Source organism: Mixophyes fleayi, chromosome 11, assembly GCF_038048845.1.
Source record: "Mixophyes fleayi isolate aMixFle1 chromosome 11, aMixFle1.hap1, whole genome shotgun sequence".
NCBI classification, from domain to species: Eukaryota; Metazoa; Chordata; class Amphibia; order Anura; family Limnodynastidae; genus Mixophyes; species Mixophyes fleayi.
In genome coordinates, this window is record NC_134412.1 from 44,218,408 (window position 1) to 44,241,566 (window position 23,159).

At 43.9% G+C, this 23,159-nt stretch overlaps 1 protein-coding gene across 3 annotated transcripts in view; it reads right to left on the reverse strand.

Annotated features, from left to right (window-relative positions):
- SHISA7 (shisa family member 7) overlaps positions 1–23,159 on the reverse strand; it is a 462,208-nt gene that overhangs the window by 68,341 nt on the left and 370,708 nt on the right. The gene's annotated exons all lie outside the window — the stretch shown is intronic.

Below are 23,159 nucleotides of genomic sequence, written 5' to 3' on the forward strand. Positions count from 1 at the left end.
TCTTACTTGAGCAAATAAACATCACTTGCTTCAAGGACCTGCTTGAAAAATTCTCAATGCTGATATTCCTGTGACCTACAGATTAGACCGAACTCTAAGATGTTCCCGGCTGTGCTGAAGTTTGAACCCAGCTTTCCAGTACCACTGCTCTGCCCGCTACCCAGCAGCTCTGGCCAGTGTGATAGGCCAGGGGGATCCATCCATGCAGTAACCCTGATCTATGCGAAGGGGTACCAGCCCAGGTGCACCAGCAAGGAGGTAAACTAGTACGGACAGATACCCAGAAGAAACCCGGTTCTAGATGCCGGTAAGGAGTCCAGTGGTAGCAGCAGCTTAAGCCCTTCCTACTGCAGTTAGAGTTCGCATTTGGGATAAAGCAACAACAGACAGGGTGGCATAGGCGGTCCATCCTGTCACAGCCGCCATCTGGACGCCCGTCTGGGGAAGCAGGAGGATGAACAACATTTTACATAGTATAAGTTGGTAATATTATCTATATTTTAAATATTTTGCATCTGAAAGGGTGTTTTCAGGGGCAGAACACTACATTGCTACCCCTTGTGCGCACACCCACACACAATTTTGCAATGGGGGGTGGAAATGTTTTGTTAACTGAAATTAAATTTATACAATAATTTATTTATTTTATCACTTATAATGAAGTAGTAAAATCAATTAATTATATAGACGCCACTGAAGCACGGCAGCACAGCGCTACTACTTCCACTTTAGCAACTGTCTTCAAATCTGGCTAATGTGATAGTTTATTCATTGAGTTGAAGCTGGCAGAGGTGGAGTTGAGAACAAAGGTTCCAGGGAAAGGAACGGTCGGCTCTGGTGAGCTACAGTGGCTCGCATATCATTAACAAGCATCTTTCATTTTTCTTTTTTTTTAATGAATAATTTAAACAGTACTACATTTAAAGTATTACTTTATACTAAGAATACAACATTTTTTTAACACTACAGTTATGGTAATACCTTCTGAGACTTTACCACAACTGTTTCCAAACTGTTACTCTCCCTTTTCACATATTTTTAGTCAGTGTCGGAATGGGGCATGAAGGGCCCTCAGAGGGGATACAATGGTAGAGACCCACCAGAGAGGGTATGGCCAGCTACTAGAGAGGCGTAACCAAACTATTAGATGGGGTGTGGCAAGCATACGAAGGACAGCTAGCACCATAGTGTAGCTTATTAAGAATGCAGTGTTTTTAAAAAAGTACAGTCTTGGCCTGCCCTTTAGATTGGGCAGAACAGTCAGTAAAAATTGTGATTGTCCCACTAGAATCAGAACTTTTGACAGACTGTCCTGCTCTCTCTTACCTGTTCTTGTCACTTTCACCAGTTGTGGCTGCTGATTTCTTTAGTTGTGGCTTGTCTGGGTCCTGGAATGTTGGGAGCTCTATTTGAAAAAAAACAATGAGCACATTTAGAAAATGCCAACCAACCCTGGCGTTAAATCAATAGCACCCATGATTAATAATTTGGCCTTCCTCCAGCCCCAACATTAAAATAATAGTAATCCCATTTAATAAATAGATCTATATCTCTCCAACCAAACCCAACATTAAAGTAATAGCATTCCTGTGACAGGATGGACCGCCTATGCCACCCTGTCTGTTGCTGCTGGGAACCGGTTAGACTTACTTTGCCACAGTTCCCTTTCGTTATTCGAAATGCCCCCTCTAACTGCAGTAGGAGGGGCTTACAAATGCTGCCACCACTGGACTCCTTACCGGCATTCAGTACCGGGTTTCTTCTTGGTTACTGACGCTGCGAGTGTACCCCATTACTGGTGTACCTGGGCTGGTACTCCTGACCTCTTCCTATCGATCACGGTTGTTCTGGTTGGATCCCCCATGGTCTATCACGCTTGCCAGTGCTGCTGGGTAGTGGGCAGAGAGTTGGTACTGGATGCTGGGTCCAAACCTCGGAAACGGATTAAATTTTGGGTCTAATCAGTAGGTCACAGGGATAGAGAAGTTTCCAAGCAGGTCTTTGAAGCAAGTGAAGTTTATTTGCTCACGCTAGTTGAAGGTACCAGGGAGCAGGTCAGATGGAACAAGAAGAATAATTTTCAATACAAGACAGTGCCTTTTATAAAGATTTGGACACAGCCTCAAAGGGTAAGCCAGTTTTCTGAGGTCTGAGCTATTTTTGGAATCAGGATGCAATTTGTTTTCCCAAACATGGATTTACATGCAATGCAAAGCTAACAATATTTACACTTATCTGTGATATCCTAAAACTTGCTGTGATTTCCTGCATCTTGTTTAGACGTAGGAAATCTAGTAGCACGTCTAATTAAACCTTCCTGTGCCTTCAGGTGCTGGACCCTCACACATCAAAAGGTCTAATTAACTTGAGATTAACTTGGGTCCTTTCTTCAGATAATCGCAGAATACACATTCCCAAAGAAAGTCACAAAAGCCCAAACAAGTGATATCCCCACATCACGATACACAAAAGACTTCCTCCACAAAGTCTTATTGTATCAGATATATACCTCAAAAATTATGCATTTTCTCTAGCAAGGTTAAAACAAATGAGTTTCTTACCTGGTATCAGAAATAAAGATTTAATTTCCCAAAATACACACAATATCAAAAATCAGTGCATTTGCAATTCTATAAATAAGCGCCCTGCGGTATTTCCTTTAAAAATTTTTTTTATCATAAGTGACTTATAAGGGATCCAGTCACAATTCCCATTTCCCTCCCTCCAAACAGCCCCAGCAATAAATTAATAGTACTTACATTTAATAAATATACCTTTTTCTCGCAACCATCGTTGCCATTAAATAATTCATATTTACATTCAATAAATAGACCTCATTCCCCCCAAACTCACCCCCACATTCAATTAATAGTCCCCAAACCACCCCATCTTAAATTAATAGTATATTAAATTGCTCTTCCATCACCCCACAAACAAAAGTGCACCCATTAATTAGATACCACCTAACACACACATTACATTGCCACAAGCCCTCTGCCCTCATACTCACACATTACATTTCCACAAGCCCCCTGTGCCATCTCACACACACACACACACACATACGCACACACGCACATACACACACTACATTGCCACAAGCCTCCTGTGCCATCACACACACATTATGATCACACTGCCCCCTTATGATCACCTTGCTGTGCACCCTTATGATCACACTGAGCCTCCATGCTGCTTTTCCCCTCTTCATCACACAGTGCCATGCTGCTTTCCACCTTCATCACACTGTGCCATGCTGCTTTCCCCCTTCGTCACACTGTGCCATGTTGCTTCCCCTTCATCACTCAGAGCCATGCTGCTTCCCCCCTCCATTACTCTGTGCCATGTTGCTCCCCCCCTTCATCGCTCTGTGCCTTTCTGCTCCTCCTCTTCATCACTCTGTGCCACTCTGTTTCACCCCGGCCTCATCACTCTGTGCCTTTTTGCTCCCCCAATTCATCACTCTGTGCCTTTCTTTCCCCCCCCCCCTTAATCACTCTGTGCCATCCTGCTTTCCTACCCCTCCCTTTATCACTCTGTGCCATACTACTTCCCCCCCTTGCCTCCATTCCTTTACTTACCATCTTATTGGCTTCTTTCCTCTCTTCTCTTTTCTTCTTTTCTTGTCTTCTGTCTTCTTGCTTGCAGGCTCCTCTCTGTGCTGCTCCTCACTGAATGTCGGGTGTGATGATGTCACAAGGTGTGAATGGAGCAGGGTGGAGGGAGAAGGGGCGACAGAGCCCCGATGAGGTAAGTATTATTTTTTTTAAAGTATCCTGCTCCCCCCACCAACAAAGAGGGTGGACCCATCAGGCGTCGAGGCCCACCGGGGAATACCCCGGCTCCCCGTCAGGCCAGTCCGACATTGTTTTTAAGTATCCTTTGAGCTTAAATTCCCAATTTATTTTGATAGCAATTGTTTGATTGTATCAAAATACTTACAGAAATAAAGACTATAACCTAGTTCAGTGCAGTCCAAGTATAAATGGGGTGATCCTGATGTTTTAATAGTGATAAGGCAAGTTAACTGTTAAAATTATGCTTGTAGTGAAATTATACATGTAATTCAAGGCTATTATATGTGTTTTGATTTAGGCATGCATAATTGCAATTATGTAGTATTGTACTAAGCATTATATTCCCACAGATGTTATTTTATCTTTATTCTACACCCTTCTTCTAGCATGTCCCACAGATTTCTGCATATTGTAAACTGTGAGGGTCTCTCAATAACCATTCTGTGTAAATAAACATTAATTGTATTCTCTGTTTAAATAGTAGGTATGGAATGTATTGTATTAGAGAAAGGCACTAAATTCAATTCCCCCACGAATTCCGGCCGCGTTAAAACTATTACCGTTATTGCGGTAGTTTTAACCCGGCTTTCTGCTCGCAGCTCCCAGGTGCAAGCAAAAAGCCGACGTTGAAACTACAGTAATAACAGTAATAAAGCGCATTATTACCGCAATAATGGTAATAATTCGTTACTCGTAACGCGGCCAATTGAATCCCCCCCTAAGGGTTATATTTATTAAGCTGAGAAAAGCCCTATTTCTAGCAAGAATGGGTGTTTTTGCTAGGTATAGGGCTTCTCCTTCTTTTTCTTCTTCTTTTTACTATTTCTTAGAGATGAGTGGTTCGGCTTATGTGAAATCTGACAAAATCCGATTTTGGGGATCCGAGTGAAATCAAATCATGACTCTCGGCCTGATTCATTAAGGATCTTAACTTAAGAAACTTCTTATTTAAGTCTCCTGGACAAAACCATGTTACAATGTATGGGGTGCAAATTAGTATTCCGTTTTGCACATAAGTTTGTCACGGCTCTGAACAATTTTAGTGGATCCCTTGCCTCTACTGTAGATTATGTAACAAAGGGAGGCATTTTTCTGACAAGAGGCAGATAAAGTATACAAACAGAATAAAACATTGGCACAGTTATGCACCTAGGTGGAGATTAAACCAGGTAAAAACATATGTGTAGTTTGAAGTGTGTTAACTTACATGATTTAAAAGCTGCTTCCTCTCAGCAAACAGACAGGGTGTGTCTTAGTCTAAACAGAGCCAGGGATGGGCATTTCCTTTTAAAGGGAAGATGGGTGTGTCACCTGCCCATCAAGCTAGGCCTGTGGGAGGAGTGTCAGGTATAAAACCCTGCTTGTTTCATTGTTCAGGAAGATCAACGCTGGGCTAGCTGGCTGATCTGGACAGAGAGCTGGACTATGTATAGTAAGCATATAGGGTCTCCATAATTGCTGTGCAAGTATACAGTATCAAAATATTATTACCATCCTGACAATAAAGAACCATAAAAAGGAAGAAGTTGTTCGTGTGTGCTTCACCAGTAGCGGGCTCTTGCCACAAGTGGTGTCAGAAGTGGGATGCTCCGGGAAGCAAGTTTCCGCTACCCAACCCGCGCAGACGTCAACATAGAGGAAGTACTGAGAACCCTCGTGAATGTGGCCACTGCGCAGCAACAGCAGCAAGCTCTGATGCTACAAGTCGCCGAGGCACAGGTGGAAAACACAAGGCTCTTAAGAGAAGAGTTAAGCCAGGTGAGGCATGATAGAAATGAACCACCTGGTCCTATACTCCTGAAAATGTCACCAGGTGATGACATAGAAGCATATCTGGTGTCCTTTGAGAGACTTGCAAAAAGGGCAAAATGGCCTCCTAAAGATTGGGCTGAGAGACTGGCGCCATACCTGACTGGTGAAGCTCAGCGAGCTTATATGGATCTAGATGAGGAACGGGCCTCTGATTATTCGTGCCTAAAGTCTGAAATATTGGCTCGCATTGGAGTTTCCGGGCCAGGCCGAGCCCAGCGCTATCACCAATGGCGCTATGATAAAGAAAAACTGGTCAGAGCGCAAGTCGCTGAGCTTTCTAAAATTTTAAAGAAATAGCTGCAGCCTGAGGAGAATTCGCCTTCTCGGATTATTGAAGTTCTGGCGATAGATCACTGCATCCGGGGGCTGAACTGCGATTTGCAAAGGTGGGTGCTGCAATCAGACCCACAAACTTACGAATAGCTTGCCACCGTGGTAGAAAGGTTTTGTGCACTACAGCAAATGACTAAAGAACCTGCATTTGTGCCAAAGCCGCTGCCGCGCCAAAAGCCAGGTTTAACAATCCTTGAAACAGGGCCCAATGGCAAAACTGCTACGGACAAAGGGCCAGGTGCAAAGCTGTCTAATTTGAAGTGTTTTAAATGTGGTGAGCCAGGCCACTTTAAGGCAGAGTGTCCTAAACTACCGGAACCCATGGACTGTTCCGTGGCACATATTGGGCCTGCATTTCCAAGTTGTTTTACCATGAGTCCCCCTTTAGGAAGTCCTTGTTTGTTCCGGGTGACTGTGCTAATCAACCAAAACCTTGTTCTGGCCTTGGTTGTATTAAAGTAATTCTATCGTTTTCAAATAAGCATTGCCCAATCAATTGTATGTGTTTCCAAAGCACAAAGTGATTTATTTTAGCAGATGTAAATAGTCAACAGTTCAATACATTATTATATTATAATACAGTACAGTACAGCCAATACCAAAAGATAAATACATACCGATGCTATCGCATGCGCTCGCTGCGCTAATCACGGGACCCGGTGGACAGTATATCTGTTAGAATACTGTGATCAGTGAAGACTGAGAGCCATGGGGAGTGCAGAGGTGATTATATACAGTAAAGTGTTACATATTGAACAATAGAGATGACGTAGATTGTTTCTATAGGTCCAGACGTTGGGTGGGTCCAGGGTAAACAGGTCATAGGTTGATTCAATCTAAGGAATCCAAAGGTGGGGGTCGTCCCTCTAGGGGGTCTGCTCCTTTCATGGCCAGCATCATACAAAGGTCTATTCCCTAATATCAATAACTAAAGTCTGCAATGTGCGATCTCTTCGCTGACTGCACCGGACAGCTGCTGAAGAACAGGGTTTCAGTATGATACCAGACATGCCACCTTTCCCACTACCTGAACCATATATATCACTGAAGTGCACATATAATCTTATTATATAAACTAATAATAAACCAAATGCTATCTGCTCATAAATTACAGTGTAACGGAACCAATATGAATATGAATTATATTAATAACTAAATGTTGTAATGCGAGTGTGTGCGTGCGTATTTTACCGTGGCGTCCGCATCGCAATCGCACGGCAAAACAATATTAACCAATATACTTTCGTTCATCCAATTATACGACTTCGACAGTTGACTCGGGGAGTGAACTCTCATTGGTTTCCAGCTCTGCCTTACATGAAACCATAACTTCTCGGTTGCCCAAGGTAAAGGTTCTTTGCGTACATGGCACGACAGAGGAGTATGTCGAAGTCAGCAAATTGGATAAAGTCATTTCAATTAAAGTCTAGCAAACTTGGTTGTCTTTGTCTGAAAAGATGCGTACGGTACGCTATGACGTACAAGGGCACGCTACGGCGTGAAAGGGCGTACGCATCCATTACACGTGGCAGCAACAGTAATCGGTCTTTTACCGTACATTCGCACAAACACGCATACTTATAAAATAGTACACATTAATGGTAGTTGCAACACATAGTCAGTTATGTCGAAATATAGTAGTATTTATATGATATATCAGAGTTACATGCATATTAGTGAAATACACGGAATGGGTTAAAGGAATAACATCATGAGTGGTATCATAATGAACCTTATTACATATCCTACTGTTTGGTTCACTCTGCGAGGGAATCGCAGAGTGCATACGCAAGTTATGAATGATAGGAAATTATGAACTACTTAACACTAAGGAATCCGGGCGGGAAGAGCAGAGCATACCCCCTGCAGAGATGACCCCCTCCTTTAGATTCCTTAGGATGAACCAGCCAATGATTAACGACCCCTTGGACATTCCTGAGACCCGGACCAATAGATGCAAGCTATACCATCTTCATTGTATTACTGTATTTGATTGTGTATATAAGCAGCAGCTTGTGATCCAGAGTGCAGACATCTTGTCCCCAGACTTCAGGATTGAATGACTGCACTGGATCCAGAGCGCCTGCGATAAGTAACGGCTGTATTTACTATTACTTCGCTTGAGCATATTATTCTACTTATTTGCGAATAAATCTTTGTGCTTTGGAAACACAAATCGAGGTTCGACAATCGTTATTGGTTAGCGACAATACGCACATAACAATTGGGGGCTCGTGAGCTTTGGAGGTTTCGTTGCCGATGATACGCAAGACCAACGGATTTCGGTTCCTCAACAAAGGGTGGAGACGCGTCATAAACGGGTAAGAACGCATTGTGTTCAAAACCTGAATTTTACTCTGTGTTATGAAACCGAATGTCCGTTTTGCATTATCTAGGGCACGCTAACTAGAACCTAGGGACAAAAGAGAAAACTGTTTCTTTTTTCTGTCATTGTGCGTTTTAACTGTATTGCATTGCTTAGCGTATGTGTATTTCCTGCTGTGCGTACGCGAACTTCCGATAAACTTGCCACGTGGTTAAACAATCGTTTTGATAGTTATTATACATGCATAGTATAATTACTTGTGAAAGCCTCTGAGACATTATTACTATTGTTGGGAACTTTTGATTTTCTGCGCAGAAAAGGTGTATAGTGTGTGATGTTGTAACGTAGATACACTGTTTTATTGTTGAGGTGCTCAGTTGCTGTCTGACGAGGCGGATTGCCCAACTGAAGGACGGTATACAGGGCAGGTATACCGAATGCGAAAACTGGGTTTTCGCAAAGCGCTACCAATAGATCGCAAGGTTTGCTAATAATTAGTATTGGTAGGCAGTGCGATCCGGTCGCACCGTTAGTGCGAATTGGTGAAGCAGCTAGGAGGAATTATACTGGAAAGGCAGGTTGATTGTATCGACTTTGCGCTCCCAGCGATAATAAACTCAGCAGATTTTGTGGTTTAGCCAGGGTATCGAGGAGCTGATAGCCCTTGGGGCCCACAGTGATATTTCTGTATTAGGGAAAAGCGAGTGAGCGCGGCTAAAGGAAATACGTTCACCGAGGATTATAGATCTCTAGCGGTGAGTATAGCAACAGAGTTGAAATTATTAGGTGGAAAGAACAGAGCATTGCGGTGTGTCTGTATTTCACATTTGGCCGGAAGGAACAGAGCATTGCGGTGTGTCTGTGTTCCGGGTAGAAGGTATATTGTTCAACATGGGTGCTAAGCATACGCTAGAGATGGTCAGTGTACTGCCTAAGGAAGGCCCTATTGGTTCAGCGAGGTTTCTCATGTGTAAGAAGTATGGTGCATATGCAACTGTGTATTGTGACACGTGGGTCGGGATGACCAAAGCTTGTGATAGGCCTTTCCCAACAATAGGGAGTTTTAATGCAGAGGTACTGAATACTGTAAAAGATAAAATATGGTTGATTAAGTCAACGAAAAAGAGAAATAGACATAATGATTGTTTAAAATTGTGGCAAATGGAAGGTAACACGTGGCAGAGCAGCGAATGCAAACCGGAAATAGGCGTGGCGAAAAGCGCGCGCAAGGCGGATGTAACCATTGAGAAGCGTGGCGAACTCAGCGCAAGCGCGCCCCCGCCACCTTATGTGGCGGGAGGGGTAAGTACAGCCGTTGTTAAAACTGAAAATAGAAAAATTACTAAGTTGTACCCTGTTTTAAATCAGTTTCAATCAAGTGTATCTGAAAACGAAGATGAACCCACTGTGATTTCGGCCATTGCCCATGCTGTTAATGTACTAGAGGCTCAGCGCAAGTATGAGAAAATGGCTGAGATAGGTGAGAGTAGCGTGATCACTAGGAGTGAAAGTGTTCTAAATCTAGGGCCTGTAAATCCTGTAGCGTCCCCTGAAGTTAGTGTACCAGAGGGTGTGTTCCCGGTCCGCACAATATCAGTTCCCAATGGGAAACCGGATAAGGATGGTGTAGTTCCTTTAAGAAATGTTACAATGCATTGTCCCTGGACTAGATCAGAATTACGTTCCATTATGACTGAATTCCCAGATCCTAGAAAAGAGTTAGCTAAATGTCAGAAATTTGTTAAAGACTTAGGGAATGCTCATGAACCAACCAGTAAGGATTGGCGGGTAGTGTTGAGGGCGTGTCTTCCTCCCAATACTAACATACAAAAATTTATTGGAGATTGTTTGTTGGAGGAAGATGACACCCTGACTGATGAGATTAACCAACGGAATATAGAACAAATTGTCAAACACTTAGCCATCTGTTTTCCAGTAGTAGTAAATTGGAGTAAGATTTTCACCATTAAACAAAAGGATAGTGAAACTGCCTCAGATTACTTTGCTAGAGCTATAACAGCGATTGCACGATTTACTGGGATATCCAACATAAGTGAGGACCCACATCACAGAGAGGTAGCTGTAGGGGTACTGATGGATGGCCTTAGGGAAAATTTAAAGACGAGAGTACAAACCACATTACCTAATTGGAGAGGCGTCACGGTAGACTTCCTTAGGGAGTCTGCTGTGGAGCATGACAAGAACCTTTTTAGAAAAAGGGAAGAGAAAAGTGATAGGTTAATGACGGTAAGTATACAGGCTCTAGAAGGGGTGCATACACGACCACCAGCATACAACCCATATAACAGGAAACCTAAAGTGATCAGGTGTTTCAACTGTAATGAGGAAGGACATTACAGGAGAGATTGTAATAAAGAAAGACTCAATACACATAGGGGTGGGTCACATAGATATCCTCCAAGAAAGGATTCACATAGACTAGAAGACTCACATCTACCCGCGCATATTACGGCAGCAAATGCTGCGCGGGAAATCAATAGTCAGCGGTAGGGGTCAGGTCATACCTGTAGTCTACAGCCAGTAAGGTTAACTGAGAGTCAGAGTGAAGAACCAACAATGATAGTTGACATAGCTGGTAGGAAACAAACTTTTCTTGTAGATACAGGGGCGGCCCGATCTGTGATAACCTCTCCTTTCAACCTACAGGTGACCAGCAAAACTATTCCAGCTATGGGGGTGACGGGAAAAGTGTTACATTATCCTCTAACTAAACCCGCCGAAGTTACTATCGGGCCTCTGCATACTAAGCATTCGTTTCTCTTGGCTGCAGCGGCTCCTACTAACTTGCTAGGGAGAGACTTGTTATGTAAAATGGGATGTGTCATATACTGTACTTCAGATGGTGTGTTCCTAGATATACCCGAGAAGGTTGCACATGAGGTACAGGACATATTGGACACCCCTCCAAGGTTAATGTTACACTCTCCTGTTATAGAACAAAGTCCATCTCAAGTAAAGGGGATGTTGCTGGAAATACCAGGTTCCCTATGGACCAGAGATGGACAGGACACTGGACTGATGGCAAACGTAGCCCCTGTCATGGTCAATCTAAAAAATGGTAGGATAGCTCCAAAAATCCCACAGTATCCATTAAAACCGGAGGTGGAACTAGGGGTATATCCTGTTATTGAGAGGCTGTTACAACAAGGGATTTTAATTCGTACAGCCAGTACAGCAAATAGTCCCATTTTCCCTGTGAAGAAGAATGGGGGGAGGGGCTATAGATTAGTCCAGGACTTAAGGGGAATTAACAAAGTTGTTGAGAGCCAATTCCCCGTAGTGCCGAATCCAGCTGTCATCCTCATGCAGATTCCACCGTCTGCCAGTCATTTTACTGTCATTGATCTATGTTCTGCTTTCTTTTCAGTCCCTCTTCACCCTGACTGCCAATACCTTTTTGCATTCTCCTACAGGGGAGTGCAATACACATGGACCAGACTACCCCAGGGGTTCATTGACAGCCCCAGTATTTTCTCCCAAGCCTTACATGACTGTTTGCAATCCTTTCAACCCCACAATGGGTCTGTTCTAATTCAATATGTGGACGATTTGTTGTTGTGCTCTGATTCTTTTATGTCATGTTTACATGATACTAAATTGTTGTTGCTTCATCTTTCACAAACAGGGCACAAGGTGGCAAAGGATAAATTACAGCCATGTCAGACTAAGGTCAAATACTTAGGACACTGCCTCACTAAGGGGCTAAGACACCTGACAACCGACAGAATTGAGGCCATACAACACATGACCCTGCCGCAGAGCCAGAAGCAGATTCGTACTTTCTTGGGGATGTGTGGATACTGTAGGTCCTGGATCCCAGGTTTTTCTATTCTGGCATTACCATTGCAGGAGCTAGTCTCTTCCTCAAAACCAGAACGTGTCGAACACACAGAAGAGTCAGAGCAAGCGTTCTTTAATCTTAAAGATAGTCTGACAAGAGCACCTGCATTGGGAATACCTGATTATGAAAAGCCTTTTGAGCTATATTGTACAGAAGCTGATGGCTGTGCAGCAGGTGTCCTCGCACAGAAACATGGTGACGCTAGCAGACCGGTAGCATACTACAGTGCACAATTAGACAATGTGGCAAGATCACTCCCAACATGTCTCAGAAGTGTAGCAGCAACGGCCCTTCTAGTAAGTAAGAGCGAGGATGTAGTATTAGGACATAATTCAACCATCTATACACCCCATGCTGTATCAGCTCTGTTAAATTCAGCCCAAACCAGACATGTTTCTTCAGCTAGATTCACAAAGTGGGAACTAGCCCTGATGGCACCCTCAAACATCACCATCAAACGATGTAGCACCCTAAATCCAGCTACATACCTTCCGTATGTGTCTCAAGAGACACAAAGGGTGGGAGGTGAGGAGACCCTGGTTGATGATGAGTTAGGCAAGAATACTGACACGCATGACTGTATGGAACACCTGAATCAGACCTTTACTGCAAGGCCCGACATACGTGACACCCCCTTAGAAAATGTAGATTTTACGTTTTATACAGACGGAAGTTGCCATAGACAGACAGAGACAGGAGAGCTATGTACTGGTTACGCTGTTGTAGACGATCAGGATGTGGTAGAAGCTGAACCCCTTGGTCCACCTCACTCAGCCCAGGTGGCGGAACTAGTAGCACTAAAGAGAGCGTGTGAACTGGCAGAGGGTAAATCAGCCAATATATATACTGACTCTAGGTACGCCTTCGGGGTAGTGCACGATTTTGGGGCCCTTTGGCGTCTTAGAAACTTTACGACAGCAGCAGGTACACCAGTGGCACACTCGCAACACATAAAAGGACTTCTGACAGCGATACAGTTACCCAGAACAGTAGCCGTCATAAAGTGCAAAGCCCATACCTTTGAAGAAGACCCAGTGTCATTGGGCAACAACAGGGCAGACGAAGCTGCTAAATGGGCAGCAGGGGCAACCTATGACTGTATCGACCGAGACTATGATGGTTTTTCAGACATTAGACATGCAGAAATTAATTGAAATGCAAGATTTGTGTTCCCTGCAGGAGAAGGCGGTCTGGAAGGCGAAGGGATGTGGTCAAGAGTCCTCAGGACTCTGAAGGGATGGACAAGGTAAGCCTGTAGCTCCCCGAACATACTATCCAAGCCTGGCTGAAGCAGCACACGGCCTGACTCACCTGGGTAAAGAAGGTATGTGCAAACTGGTGAGAGCATACTGGTGTGCTCCCGGATTTTCCTCTCAGGCTGGTAAGAAAGCAATGTCATGTCTTACTTGTTTGAGGAAAAATGTTGGGAAAACTATTCCAACTGAGCCATCCCACATCCCTCCTACAGACGGACCTTTTCAGGTAATACAAATTGACTATATCCAATTACCACCGTGCAGGAATCTAAAGTATGTGTTAGTGTGTATTGATGTGTTTTCCGGTTGGGTAGAAGCATATCCGGCAGCCACTAATACTGCTGTGTTCACTGCAAAGAAAATCGTACAAGACTTTGTGTGTAGGTTCGGTATCCCTAGAATCATTGAAAGTGATAGGGGTACCCATTTTACTGGTGATGTCTTCCAAAATATGTGTAAACTCATGGGAATCAGTAGCAGACTTCACACCCCTTACCGACCACAAGCCAGTGGTAAGGTGGAGAGAGTAAACGGTACTATCAAGAACAAACTAGGTAAGATAATGGCTGAAACTGGGTTGGCATGGCCTGAGGCTTTGCCGTTGGTCCTCCACAGCATTCGAACCACTCCTAGACCTCCTCTTAATCTGTCCCCCTTTGAGATACTGTTCGGACGACAACCTCATTTGATCGTGAGTCCACAAGACGACTTAAAGTGTAATAATGAAGTGACTGTACAATATCTTATAAGAATGAGTAGACAGCTGAAACAACAACAACAAAAACTAAAAATGCTGTCACCTGGTATGCCAGAGACGAACTGTCATGATGTTGAACCTGGAGACTATGTTATGATCCGCAATTTCTTACGTTCAGGTTGTTTAACAGACCGTTGGGAAGGCCCGTACCAAGTGCTGCTGACCAGTACTACATCACTGAAGGTTGCAGAGAGAGACACTTGGGTCCATTCCACCCACTGCAGGAGAGTCCATAATCCGGAGAAAGTGCAAGACAAGACTCAGACCGACGACATAGAGCTGTCACTTGTGAGCCTGTTCCGGGAGACCTAAAGCCTGCAGTTGAGACACCTGAACCAGAGACGTTGCCTCAGAACTATCTTTCCAGCGATGGAGTGGCGGTTTTTGTTTTTCTTTTGTTCCAGGATTTTCCTTGTTTTTACTTTTTCTAGGACATTCTATTTTTGTGAAGGAGGATGGAGGACGGAGGAGAGTTCTGGGAGTGATACGGATGAAATAGAGGCCGAAGAAAAGTTAATAGGATATCCTGAGCAGCCCATTATCAAACTTGGTCCAGGGGTTATGAAAAGGTCTGCTAGCTCAGGAACTCGGAGGCAGTGTGAGGGGCTATTGTCTGATGAGTATTGTATCTGCAAGTTCTGCAACTCCCTAGTTGACGAGAGATGCATCCAACGATGCCAGTCCCCCAGTACTCTGAATATAGGCGGGCATCCTTTGGAGGATTATCACTCCCTGGTGGGTAAGGTGCTAAACCAAACTGAGTGTTGGGTGTGCTCTCACGTGCCTCAAGGGCAGCATAACATAGGACTAGTGCCATTCCCGCTAAACATATCCGAAGTACTCGAATTAAGGGGTGGGAGGCCCATAGAAGGGAGGTACAATAACACTAGGTCCCCTAGTCTGACGCTCCGACAATACTCCATAGGCAGATCTTTGCTGTGCCTAAACATATCTCATGCAAAGCGCCTGGAGAATTGGGAGGCTGACCTATCAGATCAGACAATGGCTCGCCACACTCATTTTAGAGAGAGACTCACAAGGTCACTACTAGGCAGGAATGCTGATGGAAGTCACAAGTTAGGGCGTATAACCAAACATAAGAAGGTATCTATTGGAAAAGTCTCTACAGATAAATGTGAAAATATCATTAATGCCGACACGTGTCTAGAGCAGATGGAGACACTAGGCATGGGTAGTTTTATCAAAACTCTGTGTGATATAATTCATGGGCATACTGCTCCTTATGTTCTCCCTGATGATGTGTATTTTGTTTGTGGAAGGAAAGCTTATTCCTGGGTGACTCCGAGTTCCAAGGGCTTGTGTTTCATAGCTAAACTGGTTCCTGAAATCATGACTATTACTCATGAAGAAATGGTAGATATTCACAAGACTACATCACCACCATACATACACACACAGTATGAACACCGTGGCAAGAGAAATATGATTCCTGGTGAGGAACCCATAGCTACAAAATTGATTAGTGAAACTGCTGGTTTCCAAGTTATGGTCGCTCTAGATCTCACCAGGACCGCTCGGGGAACATTAAACTTTAAATATATCCAAGACCTAGCTAAATTAATAGATAATATCACCGAGATGTATGATGACACTTTCAGGTATACTGGAAGGGAGCTACAAGCGTACAAGAAGGAGTTGGTGCAACATAGACTGGTACTAAATTATCTCACCTCTATTACTGGTGGGTACTGTGTGACACTGGCCACCCAGTTCGGTGTCAAATGTTGCACGTACATTACTAATAATACGGAAGACCCTAAAGAGGTTATAGACCGGAAGATGGATGAAATTTTGCAGCTGAAATGGGAATTTCGAAAGAGCCATAATTCTTCGTTGTATGAGGTCGGGGAAAAGGTGGCGGGTTGGTTCTCATGGTTGAACCCAGCAAAATGGTTCTCCGGTCTGGGGGAGTGGGTACAGGAAATGATTGCGAGTGTAGGTAAGCTCCTTCTCCTTATACTGGGTGTCATCTTAGCAATTGGTTTAGTTGTCAAATGTGTTCCTACTGTGTTGAAGTGTGGAAAACGGTCTCATAAGAGTAACACTGAGAAAGAAACTGAAAGGGTGGTACCAGATACTGAGATCATGGTCTGTGAAGAAGTATTGTATAATCCTGAACTTGAAACGGTGATTGGGTGATAGTTTATTACACTATCAAAGGGTGGAACTGTCGAAGTCAGCAAATTGGATAAAGTCATTTCAATTAAAGTCTAGCAAACTTGGTTGTCTTTGTCTGAAAAGATGCGTACGGTACGCTATGACGTACAAGGGCACGCTACGGCGTGAAAGGGCGTACGCATCCACTACACGTGGCAGCAACAGTAATCGGTCTTTTACCGTACATTCGCACAAACACGCATACTTATAAAATAGTACACATTAATGGTAGTTGCAACACATAGTCAGTTATGTCGAAATATAGTAGTATTTATATGATATATCAGAGTTACATGCATATTAGTGAAATACACGGAATGGGTTAAAGGAATAACATCATGAGTGGTATCATAATGAACCTTATTACATATCCTACTGTTTGGTTCACTCTGCGAGGGAATCGCAGAGTGCATACGCAAGTTATGAATGATAGGAAATTATGAACTACTTAAGACTAAGGAATCCGGGCGGGAAGAGCAGAGCATACCCCCTGCAGAGATGACCCCCTCCTTTGGATTCCTTAGGATGAACCAGCCAATGATTAACGACCCCTTGGACATTCCTGAGACCCGGACCAATAGATGCAAGCTATACCATCTTCATTGTATTACTGTATTTGATTGTGTATATAAGCAGCAGCTTGTGATCCAGAGTGCAGACATCTTGTCCCCAGACTTCAGGATTGAATGACTGCACTGGAACCAGAGCGCCTGCGATAAGTAACGGCTGTATTTACTATTACTTCGCTTGAGCATATTATTCTACTTATTTGCGAATAAATCTTTGTGCTTTGGAAACACAAATCGAGGTTCGACAATCGTTATTGGTTAGCGACAATACGCACATAACAAGTATGAAAGAACAATACTACCAGTCACAATCAAAGACAAAACTGTTATGGTGGTAGCTGCCATAGCACCTAAACTCCCATATGCACTCATTTTGGGGCGAGACTTCCCACTGTTTAATGATGTCCTTGGTGAGTGGATCCGGCCAGACATGCTGGCAACTGATGCAACGGTCGGAAGCCCGGTCTTAAAGGAACCGCCTAAGAATCCACAACATCTGGACATCGATCTTTGGGAACCGCCAAACTGGAATGCCATCCTGGGAGTCACAGAAGGAGTTCCACAAAAGCATCCACCTGTGGGGAAACATGGACAGTCCAAACTAGCATTGGTCGGTGATGTCGCACATGAGCCCACCCCGCCTGTCAGTGAGGATACGGACTGGTCCGCAATACCAATTTTGTTTCCTCTGCCGGACTTTGCTCGAGACCAACTTAATGATGCCACTTTGGAACATGCCTTTAAAAGTGTGACTGAGGTAAATGGGGTAGCGAAAGCCGCCCAGCCTGAAGAAGGTATACCATATTTTATTGTTAAAAATAATTTCTTGTATAGAGTTGCTACTGTACAGGGGGGAAAAGTAGAACAATTAATGGTTCCTCGGGTCCATGTACCCCTAGTGTTAAAAGCAGCACATACACATGTCTGTGGGGGACACCTAGGGGAGGATAAAACACGGGAACGAGTTCTGCTTTACTGTTTTACTGGCCCGGTGTACACAAGGCAGTGAAAAAGTATTGCCGGTCCTGTCCCATTTGTCAGAGAACCTGTCCCAAACCCATGTACAGGGCACCTCTCATTCCGACACCAATAGTACAAGTTCCCTTTGAACGGATAGCTATGGACCTTGTGGGGCCACTGGAAAAATCAGCACGTGGGCACCAATATATACTAGTGGTGCTTGACTATGCAACCAGGTATCCAGAGGCAATTCCCCTACGAAACATAAAGTCCAGCACCATAGCTAAAGAACTTGTATTGATGTTTACACGCTTGGAAATACCAAAAGAAATTCTCACAGACCAGGGTACTCCATTCATGTCTAAACTGATGAAGGACATGTGCCAGTTGCTAGGGGTTACGGCGCTTCACACCTCTGTATACCATCCACAAACAGATGGCTTGGTGGAACGCTTTAACCGCACATTAAAGCACATGGCTCAAGAGAAAAAAGATTGGGACACTCTTATGCCCTATTTGATGTTTGCCATCCGTGAGGTACCTCAAGCTTCAACAGGGTTTAGTCCCTTTGAGTTATTGTTTGGGAGACAGCCCAGGGGTATCTTAGATATGTTAAAAGAAGGCTGGGAGCAGCAAGGTCCCAGGGAGCCAAATCTGGTACAATTTGTGTCCCAAATGTATGAGAGGCTAGGAAAGATAGGGCCTATTGTGCAGCAACATGTAAAAGAGGCTCAGGAACGACAGAAGAAAAGTTATGACAAAAGTGCTGTTGTTCGATCTTTCAAGCCTGGGGACAAGGTCCTAGTCCTGGTTCCCACCCAGGAAAGCAAACTTTTCGCCCATTGGCAGGGTCCATATGAAGTTCTAGAGGCTGTCGGTCCTGTCAATTACAGAGTCCGCCAGTTAGGTAGGAGAAGGGAGGAGCAAATATATCATGTGAACCTCCTTAAACCCTGGCATGATGAGGAAACCTCTCCTCAGGTAGTGAGTACTGCCATTGAAATGTCTGAAGTGCCCATAGAGCCAGCCTTGTCCATTCAGCAGAGAAACCAGACTGAAGAAATGATTCGCCGGAACAGGGATGTCTTCTCTTCCATTCCTGGGCGCACTACCTTAATCAAACACGACATTGTCACTGCGCCAGGAGTCATTGTAAAGCAGAAGTTGTATCGTATTCCAGAAGCCATTGTGCTTGTCCCGAAACCCAATGGGACAATTAGGTTCTGCAATGACTTTAGGCGCCTAAACAGTATGTTACAGTTTGATGCCTATCAGATGCCACGCGTGGATGAACTAGTGGAAAATCTTGCTGGTAGCAATTATTTAACAACCCTTGATCTAACAAAGGGTTATTGGCAAGTTCCTCTGACTTCCACGGCCAAGCCAAAGACTGCATTTTCCACCCCTGATGGTCTCTATCAATATAAAGTCCTACCCTTTGGGTTGCATGGGGCACCTGCCACCTTCCAAAGGGCTATGAATAAATTGCTACGACCTCACACAGCTTATGCAGCTGCTTACTTGGACGATATAGTGATTTATACCTCAGACTGGGGATCACATTTGGGTAGAAAAATATATATGGATACTCTGCGCTTCCCAAAAGAGAATGGATGCAGCCAGGGGATTAGATAGAAGGGGATTGGTCCCAACCCCTAGAGTACAAATGCCAAAGGTTCCCCGGCACTAAAATAAAAGGGGGGGGGGAAGGGAAAGAAAACAAGGGGAGGATGAGGATGGAAAAATAAAAAATAAAAAAGGAGTAAGACAGAAAATTGGTAAAGCAAGTAAACCAGCCGGTAAACTTGTATTTATTGGAGGTGGAAAAAACTAATCCAATAGATCAGTTCCAGCTAAGCTGGATGCATATGGTCATAAAATGGTAACACACGTTTGTGTACATATAAGTAAGGACATGAGTTATTGACAACAGTCTTTTTCTCCTGAAGTTCAAGCCAGCCGGCTAAAACACTGCCGTGAGTGTAAACACAGAAAAGGAGAGTTAAAACTGTAGTTTGCCCAACAGGAAAGACTTTATGAAGGTACTTTATAGTAAAACCTGGATAACTATATGCAAATGCTGCTCCTGTTTCTCATCGGCAGCGGGTGTATCCAACAAACTAACAGTACCAATATATTTAATAAAGTCTCGTTTAAAGCTTGAACAGCTGGACCACAAAGGGGATCAAAAAGTCACTTCTATGATAAAGATCTATCAATCCCTTGAATCGCAACTCCGTGAGCCAATGTGGCAAAAACATAACATAAACCGTGAGCCGGAAATGAAGACTACTCACTGTAAGTGTAAGTCTTCAAAACAAACGTCCGTAAGCCTGGATAGCAATAAAGTCTGTAACCCGTAAACCGGTGTTCCGCTTAATGTAACAAATGCAGGCCGCGATGAGGGTAGTGCACTTACCCTTACTGAGGATGCATCCTCCAGGCGTCCGGTTCCACTTGTTAAAAATCCCGAAGTAGACGGGCGTCGCTGCTAAGGATAGAAATGTAAATGAAGGTATCGATACCAAAACTGGTTGTAATACTGGCAAACTACAGTTTTAACTCTCCTTTTGTGTGTTTACACTCACGGCAGAATTTTATCCGGCTGGCTTGAACTCCAGGAGGGAAAGACTGTTGTCAATAACTCATGTCCTTACTTATATGTACACAAACGTGTGTTACCATTTTATGACCATATGCATCCAGCTTAGCTGGAACTGATCTATTAGATTAGTTTTTTCCACCTCCAATAAATACAAGTTTACCGGCTGGTTTACTTGCTTCACCAATTTTCTGTCTTACTCCTTTTTTATTTTTTATTTTTCCATCCTCATTCTCCCCTTGTTTTCTTTACCTCCCCCCCCCCCTTTTATTTCAGCGCCGGGGAACCTTTGGCATTTGGGATCACATTTAGCCAAAGTTGAGGCGGTCTTAGTTTCATTAAGGTCAGCAGGATTAACAGCTAACCCAGAGAAATGTGCCATAGCCATGAGAGAAGCCAAATATTTGGGGTACATTGTTGGTCGAGGGCATGTAAAACCCCAGCTAGACAAAGTGGAGGCAGTCAAAAGTTGGGCAAGACCAGAAAAAAAGTCGCAGTTAAGAACCTTTTTAGGTTTAGTAGGTTACTACAGGCGGTTTGTAAGCCACTTCGCCACTAGAGCTGCTCCACTTATGGACATGTTAAAAAAAAGTTGTCCAGATAGATTAACTTGGTCTGGTTCTGCAGAAACCGCCTGGTCTGATCTTCGGTTAGCTCTTTGTTCCTCTCCAGTTCTACAAGCACCGGATTTTACCCGGAGGTTCTTCCTCCAAACTGATGCTTCTGGTGTTGGCTTAGGTGCAGTCTTGTCACAGGAGAAGAATGGAGTAGAAAATCCTGTCCTGTACCTAAGTCGTAAGTTGCTGCCAAGGGAACAAAAATATGCCACTGTGGAGATAGAATGTCTCGCCATAAAATGGACTACAGAAGCTCTGCGCTATTATCTTTTAGGCAGAGAGTTCACCTTAATAACAGACCATGCACCATTGAGATGGATGCAGAGCAACCGGGAGGTAAATGCCAAGGTAACCCGCTGGTTCTTGGCACTGCAACCTTTTAAGTTCTTAGTAGAACATAGACCTGGGATTCTGCACAAGAATGCAGATGCATTGTCACAAAAATATGCGCTCCTCGCGAAGTCCGCGTCCCCTTACTTGGAGACGCTAGGGGGAGGGATATGTAACAAAGAGAGGCATTTTTCTGACAAGAGGCAGATAAAGTATACAAACAGAATAAAACATTGGCACAGTTATGCACCTAGGTGGAGATTAAACCAGGTAAAAACATATGTGTAGTTTGAAGTGTGTTAACTTACATGATTTAAAAGCTGCTTCCTCTCAGCAAACAGACAGGGTGTGTCTTAGTCTAAACAGAGCCAGGGATGGGCGTTTCCTTTTAAAGGGAAGGTGGGTGTGTCACCTGCCCATCAAGCTAGGGCTGTGGGAGGAGTGTCAGGTATAAAACCCTGCTTGTTTCATTGTTCAGGAAGATCAACGCTGGGCTAGCTGGCTGATCTGGACAGAGAGCTGGACTATGTATAGTAAGCGTATAGGGTCTCCATAATTGCTGTGCAAGTATACGGTATCAAAATATTATTACCATCCTGACAATAAAGAACCATAAAAAGGAAGAAGTTGTTCGCGTGTGCTTCACCAGTAGCGGGCTCTTGCCACATTTAGTATTAGTAGAGGATGGTGGAGATAGAACACGATGATATGCAGAGTGATGGTATTCACAGGTTTAAAGGTTCATGGCTCATAAGCATCAGTGATAATAATAACACAGGAGATAATAGTAGTGCTGTAAAGTAGTATATTGACTGATGATACAACAGGAATAAAAAAATAAATATATATATTTGCAGAGCTGAACACACGGCAGTTGGTCAGATTGCAGAAACAAATCACAGATGCTACTTCATAGTTGGTAACCCTTGGCAACAGCATGAGATGAGCAATACAACAGTTCAACGCAGAGGTGATGAATAAGAACACTTAGATCCAATAGGAAAACACACCGCAGATGAACGTGAATCACTGGTACAGCTACAATCCAAACAGAGTAATATATAGAACTTGGCTGATCCGAGAATAGAGATGATTCAACTTAGCAGGTGGTTACTGGTATCACTGTGATTCTTATCTAGCAGAGTAGTAAGCGTTAAACAACATCCAAGGACTTGGATGTACACAGACACATGCAGCAAGATGTTGCCTAGAAGTAGCAGCGAGGTGAGGAGTATCTGAACCGTGCATGGAACTAGAGGTAACAGGTGTTCCAGTCTCAGGTGCAAGGTGAGTTCACTGTAGTATGAGGCAGCTGAACAGAAGCACGTAACTTGAGCTGAAGAAATAGCCGTTGGCACAACAAGCAGTTCACAATAACAGTCCAGCAACAGGTAAACAGCAGAGTGATGATAAGCCGTGCCAGACATGAAACTACAGTTGACAGGTAACTTGATAGTAGCAAACAACTCACAAAGTAGTCAGCATGCAGATGAACGGCAGAGAGGAACTTCAGCTTGCAGATGAACAGCAGAGAGGAACTTCAGCTTGCAGATGAACAGCAGTGAGGAGTACAGCTGAGCCGACCAGGAATCAAAGATGACAGGTAACTTCGGCAGCAAGTATAGTCCAGCGAACAGGTAACGGACAAACGGAAGGTCAAGGTATACAGCCAGATCCCACTGCAGCGTGAGTAACACAAAGAACAGGCAATGAGTCCATAATCATGGGAGGGTAAAATAGTGCTCTAGAACCAATAAGAT